The sequence below is a fragment of the Lutra lutra genome, chromosome 1 (genome assembly GCF_902655055.1).
Source record: "Lutra lutra chromosome 1, mLutLut1.2, whole genome shotgun sequence".
Taxonomy (NCBI): domain Eukaryota; kingdom Metazoa; phylum Chordata; class Mammalia; order Carnivora; family Mustelidae; genus Lutra; species Lutra lutra.
The window spans coordinates 38,751,440-38,763,969 of NC_062278.1; the positions used below are offsets into that span (position 1 = coordinate 38,751,440).

General features: G+C 35.9%; 1 protein-coding gene across 4 annotated transcripts in view; it reads left to right on the top strand.

Annotated features, from left to right (window-relative positions):
* The window catches only part of CADM2 (cell adhesion molecule 2), a 1,105,278-nt gene that overhangs the window by 241,833 nt on the left and 850,915 nt on the right, over window positions 1-12,530 (top strand). The gene's annotated exons all lie outside the window — the stretch shown is intronic.

Consider the following 12,530-nt stretch of genomic DNA (forward strand, 5'->3'; position numbering starts at 1 on the left):
GAAATTAATAAGTGAATTCTGTCCATGAAATTATATTATTCCCCAAACTCACACAAAATTAGAGGCTGCAGAATTTTAAAAGAAAGGTGATAATTTTGAGTAGGGCATTTTTAGAGAGGGCAGAGAACAAGAATTGGTGGGCGAGTATTCAGCAAATTAATGAACGGCAGGTCTGAATCACCAAATGTAACAAGGGAATGTGTCCTCCTATGTGCTGCCGACCTCGACTTGTAGAATGCAGTGATTATTATTTCTTACTAACTTCCATAAGTTTTAATTTCCCCTGATGAACTAGGATTTATTGTTCTCATAAAGTTTTCTTAATAAACGCAATGAGATTGGTAACGGCGCCAATTAATTAGTCAAGTACATATAAAATCCCTAGTGTTTATTTAACTTGATCTTTAAAAAAGAGTCAAAAGACAGATATGTAAAGAGCTAAAATGTGTAGCAACCATTTTTTTTTAATTTCAAATTTTATTTTTAGGAAAGGGAAACATATAGGTGATTGTGCTTTGTAATCAGTACATATAAATGATACTTTATGGGCAAGATATATGTAAACAAATAGAAGTCCTTAGAACAGAGATAGGCGGAGAAGCTAATAATTCTTTGTAAAATTAATAGCTATGTAAAGTTACGTTCTTAGAGTTACCTACTACTTTCTTTTTACATAACCTAATGCAAAGTTTTGCTCTGTCTCACATTGCCTTTTATTTATTTATTTATTTTTAAGATTTTATTTATTTGACAGAGAGATCACAAGCAGGCAGAGAGGCAGGCAGAGAGAGAGGAGGAAGCAGGCTCCCCGCCGAGCAGAGAGCCCGATGCGGGGCTCGATCCCAGGACTCCGAGATCATGACCTGAGCCGAAGGCAGCAGCTTAACCCACTGAGCCACCCAGGCGCCCCTCACATTGCCTTTTACTCTCATACTTTTAGACAGATCATACCTTATTTTTGATTTACCAACAGCAAGCAACTCACTTTTACAATGAATACACACATTGCTGATTAATAGTCTTATAATAGATTGAGTATAATGGTAGCAAACATTTATTTAGTATTTACGTGACAAACATTTTTTAGTGCCTAACGATATTAATATATTTAATAATTAGTGCAATGTTTTGACAAAATACTCTTTATAATCTCCAATTTTCAAATGAAAAAGCTGAGAGACTGGTAAGTTCTTTGCCGGTATAACTGGACCATAAACCAGTAAACTTTGGTTCCATATTTGTGCTCTAAGTTGATTGTAGTTTAATTACATCATAGGATCTGATAAAAATCAATGGTCCTGAATAAAAGCACCATAAAGACAGAGGTTTTGTTTTTTTTTTTTCACACTCCACGATATATGTGACTACACGTGACTCCATGTGACTACAGTGACTACATGAACGTATACATATGTTACATGATTAACTGGGGTATAAGGTATTAGTAAATTCTGAAAGCCTAAATGATGATTCACTTTTCCCTAACATTCATCATCAGAAACACTGCTTTGTTAATTTCCAGAGGTGTTAATCTGGAACTAATGGAAAACCTGTGACCTCTGGAAGGTTTCCACATTCAGGGTCAACAGATGCCTGATAAAGAAGAGCTACTTTTAGAGAATCAGATGAAGAAATTATTTTTCACTAACTACTCGAAGCCCAACCGACTTTGTTGTCACAATGTCTAAAGAACCCAATTGCTCAAGTAAAATGGAATTTTACATGTAAAGTGATATGTTTATTGACAGCTTATAATAAATCATTCGTAATAAGAGAAAAATACATCCCATGGTCAAGCACAAGAACAGAAATTAGAGGCCCGTCAAATCAACTTCAGAGTGTGCTAGATGGCACAATTACAATGCACAAAATTGAATCTTCAAGATCTGAAGTAGTTCTTTGCTGAGAAATTTTAGTGCTTCTTGCTCAACTTTTAAGCAGAAGTATTTTAGAATTTAATTATTTGGTAAAAGCAGCACTTATCTTCCCCTTTTTCTCAATAGTATATTTAAAAAAAAAAAAAGATTTCATTTATTTGTTGGAGAGAAACAGCAAGAGAGAGAATACAAGCCAGGGTGGGGGAGAAGCAGGCTTCCTGCCTAGCAGGGAGCCCAATGCAGGGCTGGATCCCAGGACCCTGGGGTCATGACCTGAGCCGAAGGCAGACTCTTAACAACTGAGCCAGCCAGGCACTGTCGTCGTCTATAGTGTATTTCTATGTGTCCTGTTGCATTAAAATAAACACGTTCAGGAAATTCCACTTTTTTTTTTTTTTTAAGATTTTTTTATTTATTTGACAGAGAGAGAGCACAAGCAGGCAGAGAGGCAGGCAGAGAGAGAGGAGGAAGCAGGCTCCCTGCTGAGCAGAGAGCCCAATGCGGGGCTCGATCCCAGGACCCTGAGATCATGACCTGAGCGGAAGGCAGCGGCTTAACCCACTGAGCCACCCAGGCACCCCAGAAATTCCACTTTTTAAAATCTTTCTCCCTGGGTGTTGACAAGAGCTCATCCTCTTTAGTCATCACAAAGAGAACACACTGGGCATGTGGTATGTGCTAAATGCCTTGCTGCATGCCTTTGGGCTGCCAAGAAGTAGAGGAGTAGGAAGGAGCCCCAAACGGCTTTACAAGTGGAAATGTATATCAAAGGTTTCAAAATAAGTGTGTACATGTTTTAGAAATGAAAAAGTAAAGACTAATGTGAAATGGGAAAAGGTGGAAATATTTGTGAAGAATATGGGAAGTATAATTTTTTTTTAAGTTTTTATTTATTTATTTGACAGACAGAGATCACAAGTAGGCAGACAGGCAGGCAGAGAGAGGGGAGGAAGCAGGCTCCCTGCAGAGCAGAGAGCCTGATGCAGGGCTGGATCTGAGGTCCCTGAGATCATGACCTGAGCCTGCAGCAGAAGCTTTAACCCACTCAGCCTCCCAGGCGCCCCGGAAAGTATAATTTTTATCGTGCACTTAACATGCTAATAGGACTGACATGGAGCAGGAGAAGAGGTGGAGAGAAAAGTGGCCAGCAGGGAACCACAGGATCTAACTTAGTACAGGGTTCATGTTGGAGAACAGACAGTTAAGACTGGTCTTTTATTGAGGGCTGTAAAAAGACCAAATTTGACTTAAATGTCAACCACTAAGATGTAAAACAACAGAAAACCACTATAAGTTATTTTAAGATGAAAGTAGCATTTAAGTAGCATTTAAGGAGCTTAGTCTGGCAGAATAATGAGTGATGGATGGTTAAGCAGTACAATTAAGAGACAGAGAAACTCTTTGGAAAGGGAGATGCTTCAGCCTTTCATGGTCAATGTAAGGAGAGTGTGAGGTTCCAGAAATTATGACAGTGTAAATAAAGAAGTAGGGGGGTGGGGTTATGGATATTGGGGAGGTTATGTGCTATGGTGAGTGCTGTGAAGTGTGTAAACCTGACGATTCACAGACTGTACCCCTGGGGCTAATAATACATTATATGTTTATTAAAAAAAAAAAGTAGAAGAAGTACTGCTATACCTGGAGGTATATTTGGTGGAGTTGAGATATATTCTGTAGGATACAGGACTTTGTAAATTAGTTGTATAACTCTGCTTTTTTGAACTGGATAGTTAGAGGAAGGATGATAGCAAGGGTATGATAGCTCTTTTTCCTTGTTTCAGTGTATACCTTTATGCTGGTGGTGCTAGATTTTGAGTAGCAGACCTATCCATAATAATGGTCAAAGCTGGGGAGCCTGGGTGGCTCAGTGGGTTAAGGCCTCTGCCTTCAGCTATGGTCATGATCCCAGGGGTCTTGGGATTGAGCCCCACATCGGGCTCTCTGCTCCATGTGGAGCCTGCTTTCTCTTTTTTCTCTCTCTGCCTGCCTCTCTCTGCCTACTTGTGATCTCTCTATGTCAAATAAACAAATAAAATCTTTTTTTTTAAAGATTTTATTTATTTATTTGACAGAGAGATCACAAGTAGGCAGAGAGGCAGGCAGAGGGAGAGAGAGAGAGAGAGGGAAGCAGGCTCCCCGCTGAGCAGAGAGCCCGATGCGGGACTTGATCCCAGGACCCTGAGACCATGACCCGAGCCGAAGGCAGCGGCTTAACCCACTGAGCCACCCAGGTGCCCCAACAAATAAAATCTTAAAAAAAAAATAATGGTCAAAGCTTATTTGACAGTTTATGCTTTGCTATACTAGACAAAGAATTTATACTTTTCTCCAAAATCTGCTTCTTCTTACATGATAGAACTTCCTGATCTCTCATCTACCTCGTTTCAGAATAGGAACTTACCAAGGATTCCCATCATTCCCATGTTTCTCTCAAACACTAGCATCCCAACTCCACAACCCTCCATTGCATAGCCACTTTCCTTGTCCGGACCCTCACTCTTTCTAACCCAGTCTGATACAGTAGCTCTCTGACCTCCTCCTCACTTCCAGTCGTTCCCCACTCCAGTGCATTCTCCAACTGCTCTGATAAATCTTCCTACGTCACAGATCTCACTATGCTCTGCCAAGTTTACAATTTGTCACCCTCTTGTCTGTAGAATGATTCCCATTTCCCTTTTTAACATTTCATACCTTTGACAATGCATTCACTGAACACCAAAAATGTGCCACATACTGGGTATGAGAGCTCTGGAAAGCAGAAGTTGACATTGTATCTACCCACATGGAATTTAAAACACAGTGAAGGACAGATACTAATCAAATAATTACACCAAAAATGTAAAATTGCAGCTGTATAAAGTATTGACAAGGAGTTTGTGTGATCATATCATAGGGATTTTACCCAAGCAGGGAGGTCAGAGAAGACTCCCTCTGGGAATAGTCCAGGTACTAACATCTGGAGGACAGGTTGGTGAAAGGAGAGATTACTAGGTTTATCATAAAATAGCTTTCCAGGGGGAAGAGCACTTGCAAAGTCCTGCTGCACACAGAAATATGCCTGGTGGGAGGGACTTCAGAATTTTTTTTTTTAGTCTGGACCAGAGAGACTGTGGGGCAGTATCTCAAAAAGTAAGGCTCAAGAGAGGAGAATAGAACACACAGGGTTTGTAGACTAGTGAGTTTATTCTGAACTATTGGGAAACCAAAGAGAGGCTTTAGGTAGGAGGGTGGCATGATCAGAAACACATTTAGGAAAGAGCAAGTATGGTGGGTTGCAGGGAATAATCAATCTGGACAAAGCATATAAGCCATTGAGTGTTTTGCTAAGACATGACAGTGGTGATCTTAAAGATCTAAAAAGAAAGAAGTTATTGCCTGATGACTGAAAAGTAATAAATGCCTATATATTTTTTTAAAGATTTTATTCATTTCATTTGACAGACAGAGATCACAAGTAGGCAGAGAGGCAGGCAGAGAGAGAGAGGAGGAAGCAGGCTCCCTGACGAGCAGAGAGCCCGATGCGGGGCTCGATCCCAGGACCCTGGGATCACGACCTGAGCCGAAAGCAGAGGCTTTAACCCACTGAGCCACCCAGGCGCCCCAATAAATGCCTATATTGACTATAGTGTAGAATCAAGAAAGAATATAAATAGTAAAAATAAGGATTTAAAAAATAAGGAGACAAAATGAAGAGGATTGGGAAGCTAGAGTTTCACAGAGATCTATGAAAGAAATCTATGCTAGTTATGGAGCATTTAGAATCATCATGCATTAGAACCATCATGCTTGCTACCTAGGAATCAGTTTTTTTCAGCAGCTTTGCCATATGATTTAAGATGCTATGTGATCCCAGTTTTCCAGGAGGCATCATGTCGCATTTTCTTGAAGTTTCACCCGAGAACTACCTGCATTGGCATCATCAAACATAAATAAAAATATCTTGAGGACAGGAACAGACCCCAGGTGCTGCTGCTAGTCTTCTTGATGGAATCTAAACTTTCAGAAACAGTGGGAAACAAACTAAAGCATGGATTTAGTGTCAAAAGTACTCAAAGTGTGGCATGTATCACAAATTCACATGCTCAAAAAAACAAAACAAAAACCCAATAAACAAATGCACACGTTCAAAACATTGGGAAAACTTTGCCTGTGCAGCTAGATTTAGAATTCAAATCATAGTAGCATAGCTTGGCTATGTAATATCGTAAAAGTTATTTGATTTTTACCGGCTCAAGTCCAAGAGATTTGTGTATTGGCTTTTTCAAGTCTCCTGCCTCTCAGTCAAAATTATGTCCCCTACCCTTCTGGGTTTCTTACCCAACCTCTGTGAGCAACTTTGGGGGAATCTGCTGTCTCAGTCCTGGGAACTGTGAAACCTCTGTGTGCTCCCTCCACCACCACTCAAGCACCAGCCTAACTTGTGGGATGCTGAGACGGTGGTGGGCTTCTGTTTAGTCTCAGCAAGTTGCTGACTTGTAATGTGGAAAGTGCTTCATCTAGATTTAATGTATGAAGCATCATGAAGAAGGAGATTCTCTTCTATTCTACAGCAATTATATAAAGTTTTACAAATGGTTAATTCCCACTCAGGAGTTCTTAGCCATTTCATCATAAAAAGAAGTAATGAGATTTTGACAATATAAATAAGCCACGAAAACCAGCAACACACACACAGATTTTGTAACTGATTAGAAAACTATGGAGGTAAGAGTACCTAATTATTGTAAAAATACTGCTGACAGTCTATAGCAAAGTAGGCTATACATTTACATATATGTGTTAAAAAATGAGTGATGACTGTAGGCCTAGCTAAAACTCTTAAGTTTATAACAAGTCAGATTCATTTTTCTTTGTGATAACAGCAGAAAAAAAATGTAAAACAAAGGTTAAATATTGTTTCATCATAATAACAGTAAGCTATTTAATAGTTGATAAAAATGTAATGGACTATGAAAACCATTGCCATTTTAAAAAGGACCATTTCAATATCTGAAATACCATGAGGGCTATAATTGTTTTTATTTTCAAAATTAATAAAAGTTTCACCCAAATCATCTTGAATACTATTGTTCCTTGGATAAAAATTCAATCTGAAACTGACAATTATGCACATGGCAAATCTTTATGCTGGGTTAGAGTGTCCCCAGCAGGTGGTTTACTTATGATTAATCATTCACAATTCTTGAATATTCAGATTGGTAAATGTGCTGGTGCTTTTTAATTGCCAAACTCTTATTACCCCAGCTTGCCTTATGACAGCTTGCCTTCATTTTAAACATGTTGTTATTGAACATGATTTAAAATGAGTGCCAGAAGTATGAGGTGTCTTTGTGCATTGACTGCTATGGGCAAACACCCTGTACATGCTTTTCTTCTGTGCTGACAAAAATAAAAATAAATTATAATTTTCTGATAGCTTGTTCAATATACTCAGATTTTAAAAAGACTTTGACTACTAGGTTTTTGGATCTCTTCCATCATAGTTTGTCATGAGTTACAACTCAAAGTATAATCAAATATTATAACCTATAAGAGGCTTATATTTTAAAATTATAACTCTTCAGGGGAGTAGTTCAGCTTCAGTAATATTTGACAAAATTGAGAGGATATAGAAGATTTATAAAGAGGTTTACAGGTCTAAAATGGTTTATCCTAGAAAAGATTTTAAAAAAAAGGTAGTGTATTGATTTCTATTTTGAAGTACATGAAGGCTTATTTTGGTTGATAATGGACATGAAAATATATAGGAAAACCCAGTGTGTGGAAAGAACCCTATTCTTAGAAGACCTTGACTCCTACTAATTATCACTTAGCTAAAGTCATTTAACTTCTCTAAGCTTTTGTTCACGAATCTGTACGTTGAAGCTAAACATAGCTGTCCTAATTATATCACAAGGTATTTTTGGAGAATCAGATGTTTCAATTTCCTGCTAAATTGTGTGGGCATGATGTGGGCAAGGACCATCTTGCTTTAATTCTTTCTTAGGTAATAGGTACTTTAGTGTTTGCTAATGAATGAATGAATGACTCAGAATACAAATGTAAAAGTAAATTATAAATGGTAAATCATTATCCTATGAGTTTTAGTAAACCGGAAATCTTAATTGGCCCAGGGAAAACCTTTTCTATGTTTTAGGAAAATCACTGGCAGTTATCAATTACAGAAACTTTCATACCCATAATAACTTGGTAACAATCTTTTTTGTTTCTTGTATTTTTCAATCTTGAAGAAAAAGGAAATGTATTGAGTGCTTATCTGACACATTGCACATACATTTAATGAGTTATTGAAACAAAATGATGTGTATTTTGGCCTCATGATCTTATGTCTAGTTAAAGGTTGAGGAAAATAAAACAATGCTAAATAAACAGTTTTATATTAATAGTTGTTACCAATGCAGTGTACAATGGAAGTTTAACAAGGTGACCTAACCCCATATCCTACAAAGTGGAAAATAATGTACTAGGAATTTTATAAGTGTTTGTATTCCAGAGACATTTATTTTAGCACATCCTTTGTGCCACTCTGTTTGAAACTAGAGATAAGTGTAAGTAAGTAAGATAGGTTGAGACAACTTTATGCCTATGTATTATCTCCGTTTTATAGATGAAGATATAAAAGCTCCAAGAGATTAGGTTTCTTGTCTAAAACCATACAGATAGTTAATTAATTGGGAACTCCCACACAAATATGTTTGACTCTACCATGATGCTCCTCTAATCCATTTAGAACACTGAATTGGGAAGTATTGTTTAGGGACTCTTCCATTTTCTGTTCAGTGCATCCAGTGTAATAACATAAGCCTAAGAAAATTATCTAACTCTGGCGTTATGTTTTCATATGTCATAATGTCTATTTTTTTTCATGGTGTTGCCCTGAATTTTCTTTCCTTTTTTTTTTTTTTTTTTTGTGACTTCTAAAAACAAATATAATGTGTTTATATGGTTAAAGGTATAGTCTCCTCAGGTGATTGCACTTTCTGAAGGGACCATTAGTGCTGTAAGTAGATCTTAGATCCATCATCTGTATGAAGTATTTTGTCTTGGGGCAGGTTGCATTATTGATCACAATGGTTTTCCCATTCTTCCATAAATATTTCCAGAATGTCTTGGCTTGCTGTATTTAGTTACCACAATGAAGCTAGTGATATGACTTTTCTCTTATACTTCTCCTTTCTCATATTTAACACAATACATTGGCCATAGTAGTACTCCGTACACATGTTAAAACAAACTGGCCTAATTCATAGAAATTATAACTTTATAATCATTATTCTTCCCATTATTCTTCCCAGTAGAGAACCGATTATATTCTGAAATATCCTAGCCTTTTTATAAACACATAATTTATTTATCACTTCACATTTTCAAAGTATTTGTTGGTATAAAATATTTAGCAATATTAAAATGACCATTGTGCCTCTACAGTAGAGATTTCTTTAAATTACATTCTCTTACATGGTCATATACTCTCTATCTGTGACTATTCACAACTTAATTTACTTTTCTTACATGTTCACAACAATGCTAGTGACATTTTTATTTTGGGGTTTTTTTTGGTTTGTTTTTACATTGCAGCAATACCCCTCAATAAGTATTATACACTGAATTATGTATAAATCATGCTAGTGATATCACTTGGCTAACTTCATATGATGCAATAAAAAAAATCATTTAATTTTCACAGGTGATTTTGTAGTTTTATTTAAAAAACAGAATTTGTTGATTTATGATTTACATTTTAATTTTCACTGGACATTTTTATCAAATACATATAAATATTAACATACATAGCAATAGTAGTTATTAATCACTTCTCTAACCTGTGAACAACAAAATATATTGATTATATTATTATTGTAACTTCACTGAGATAAGTTCACTTATTTCTTCCCATGTGAATTATATGTCTTCACTCTTCTTTAATTGCTATGTGCTTAATTTTCCTCCACTGCAGGAAGCCCAGCTATTTATAGGTTTAACTTCTATGAGGTTTTCCATCATTTGAGCTTTACTGATCCATTATAATACATTGTTCTTTCATGATTCACGTCGTCTTAACATTTATTACTACCACACAACATGGTTTTTTTCATGACATGTTTAACATGCAGTTTAGTGTGCATAAAACATTAAATGACCTACAATGAGCAATTGGCGATTCTGTTTATATTCATATTGTAATATGTCTGTGCTATTATTTTTGTAACTTTCTTACTATGGATTAGCAATGTGGGAAGGAGAGGGAGCCAGAAAATATCTTCTGAATTAAATCTATGTGTCTGTGTGTGTATGAGAGAGAGAGGAAGAGAAAGAAGCCAGGAAGCAGAGAAAGGCAGAGAAATAGGTTAGACAAAAACAAACAAGCTTAAAGAGAAAATCGTTCTTTCAACAGATACTTCAAAAATTTATTTTTTTAAACTCTTATTTGTTTATTTGAGAGAGAAAGAGTTAGAGAAAGAGAGAAGGAGCAGAGGGAGAGGCAGAAGCAGATGCCCCCCTGAGCAGGAAGCTTGATGTGGGGCTTAATCCTGGGACTCTAGGACCTGAGCCTGAGCCAAAGGCACACACTTAACCAACTAAGCCACACTAGCACCCCTCACAAATTTATTTTCATCAGACTTCTAAGATTTACAAACCTTTAAAAGGAAATACAATTTTCAGCCTTATGTTCCTCTCAGTGTCTAGCGTTGTACATGTTTATGGCAAATGTTTTCTTGAATGCAGGTGAATTGAACTGACAAATATCTAACATATGTGATGGGGGATTGAACCATAATATGTTTTCTGATAAATACAGCAGTACACAGATTTAATGGTTTAATTGGCTAAAATAAGAAGTACTAAGATTCCTAATATGAAGCCTGTCATGATGAAGTGGGAGAAACAAACCCAGAGTCAAGTAAAAATAATTAATCCTGAAAAGTCCAAGTTAGAGATATATATATATACATTGAAATTGTACTCTAGAGGGATATATGACCAACTGTGGAAGAATCTGTGATATTGTCCAGTTGAAGTGACCTGTCAACTACTCCTTGAAAAATACACATATGTACGATCTCTAATCTATCAAATTCATGGGTGTCTTATGCAGATAAAATTGAATGATGCATGTGTCAGTACTTGGTGAACTCTAAAAAAAAAAAAAGAAAGAAAGAAAACATACAAATAATTGATATTGTAACTAGAAACATATATTTTTATGTCCTAATAGTTTTTTCTAGGATTGACTGAGAATAATGTAAGGATCAATGCGGAGTCCTTTGCTAGGATATGTGATTTTAGGAAAGCCTCTAACTTCTCGGAAACTCAATTTTCTCATCTATAAAACAGAAGTTAATAAGGCCCATTTTGCATATTTGTTAAGAAAAGTATACAAGATTATGGGTATGAAAAGGAAAATACTGGTATCTGTTGGTATACAAAATTATTAGTATCTTGTGACTTCTCCTTAGTCAGAAGTAACTGTTTCTAGAAAACACACACACACACTATTCAGTGTTTGGAGCACCTGTTACTTACCAAATACTGGTAACATAGGATGCTAAACTGAAGATTATTGGCACTCACATTTGGTGAGAAGATTAAGAAGGCTGATTCAAAAAGAAGTACTTGCAAGTAAGGGCAGTGTATGTACCTCATTTGGACCAAGTACAGGAGTCATCCTGAAAGTCTTTCCAGAAAAAAAGTCTGTTAAAGAAGTAATTACTGACTTCTATATTATATAATGAGATTCTCTAATGACAGAGCAAAATCAAGGTAATAGTCCAAATAGGGGACTGATGAGGTGAGGAAATATGAAACCTGGAAAATCAAAGAGGCTATATAAGGATTTTTAAGGTCAGTTATTATTGGGGTACAAATCTCCATTTTGGGTTCTTGCAAACCTATATTTCTTGGGTAATCCAGATTCTTTGAAGTGTCCAGAACATGTAATATATGAGATCTGAGTGGTATTTCTAGTAGCTGAAGTTCCTATAACAACTTTTATTGATAAGAGTATTAATAAGACAAAGTATCTCTCATCTTTTTCAATTTAAACCTATTTTGAAGCTAAATATCTTGAAGAACTGATGTGTTTTTATTAGCCATTTTCATTATTTGAATACTTGTGTATAGGGCTTTTCTTATTAATATCCTTCTAACAAGTAATGAATGTTTATTCATATTATATATTATAACCATAATCTTATTCTTTTCATAAAAATGGAGATCTAAAAAAAATAACACTGAATGATGGATTCTGCAAATGATGAATCAAACTTTTCTCATAGAATTTTCAGACTTTCAACTATTGACATTAATCATTCTTATTAGATCTACCTAAGTAAAATAGGTTTTATAACATGCATATAGCTGTATTTATTAATTTTGACTTTTTAGTCTGTTAAGGAAATACCATTCCTCCTATTTAATATGAGGTTGTCAAAAGTACACCCCCTTTAAAAACATTTTTCTCTATTTTCATTTAATAGCAGGCATAATAGATAATGCTTATAAAATTAGAAGTACCTATAAGAAGTTTTGATACTGTCATTGAAATTTGACAAAGAAAGTCTTAAATAATTTTGTTTCTTTGCAATGAGAAGTGATGATTTCATTAGAGCTGAAATGAACATAAGCTATGTTTTGTATGGTTATATCATGGTT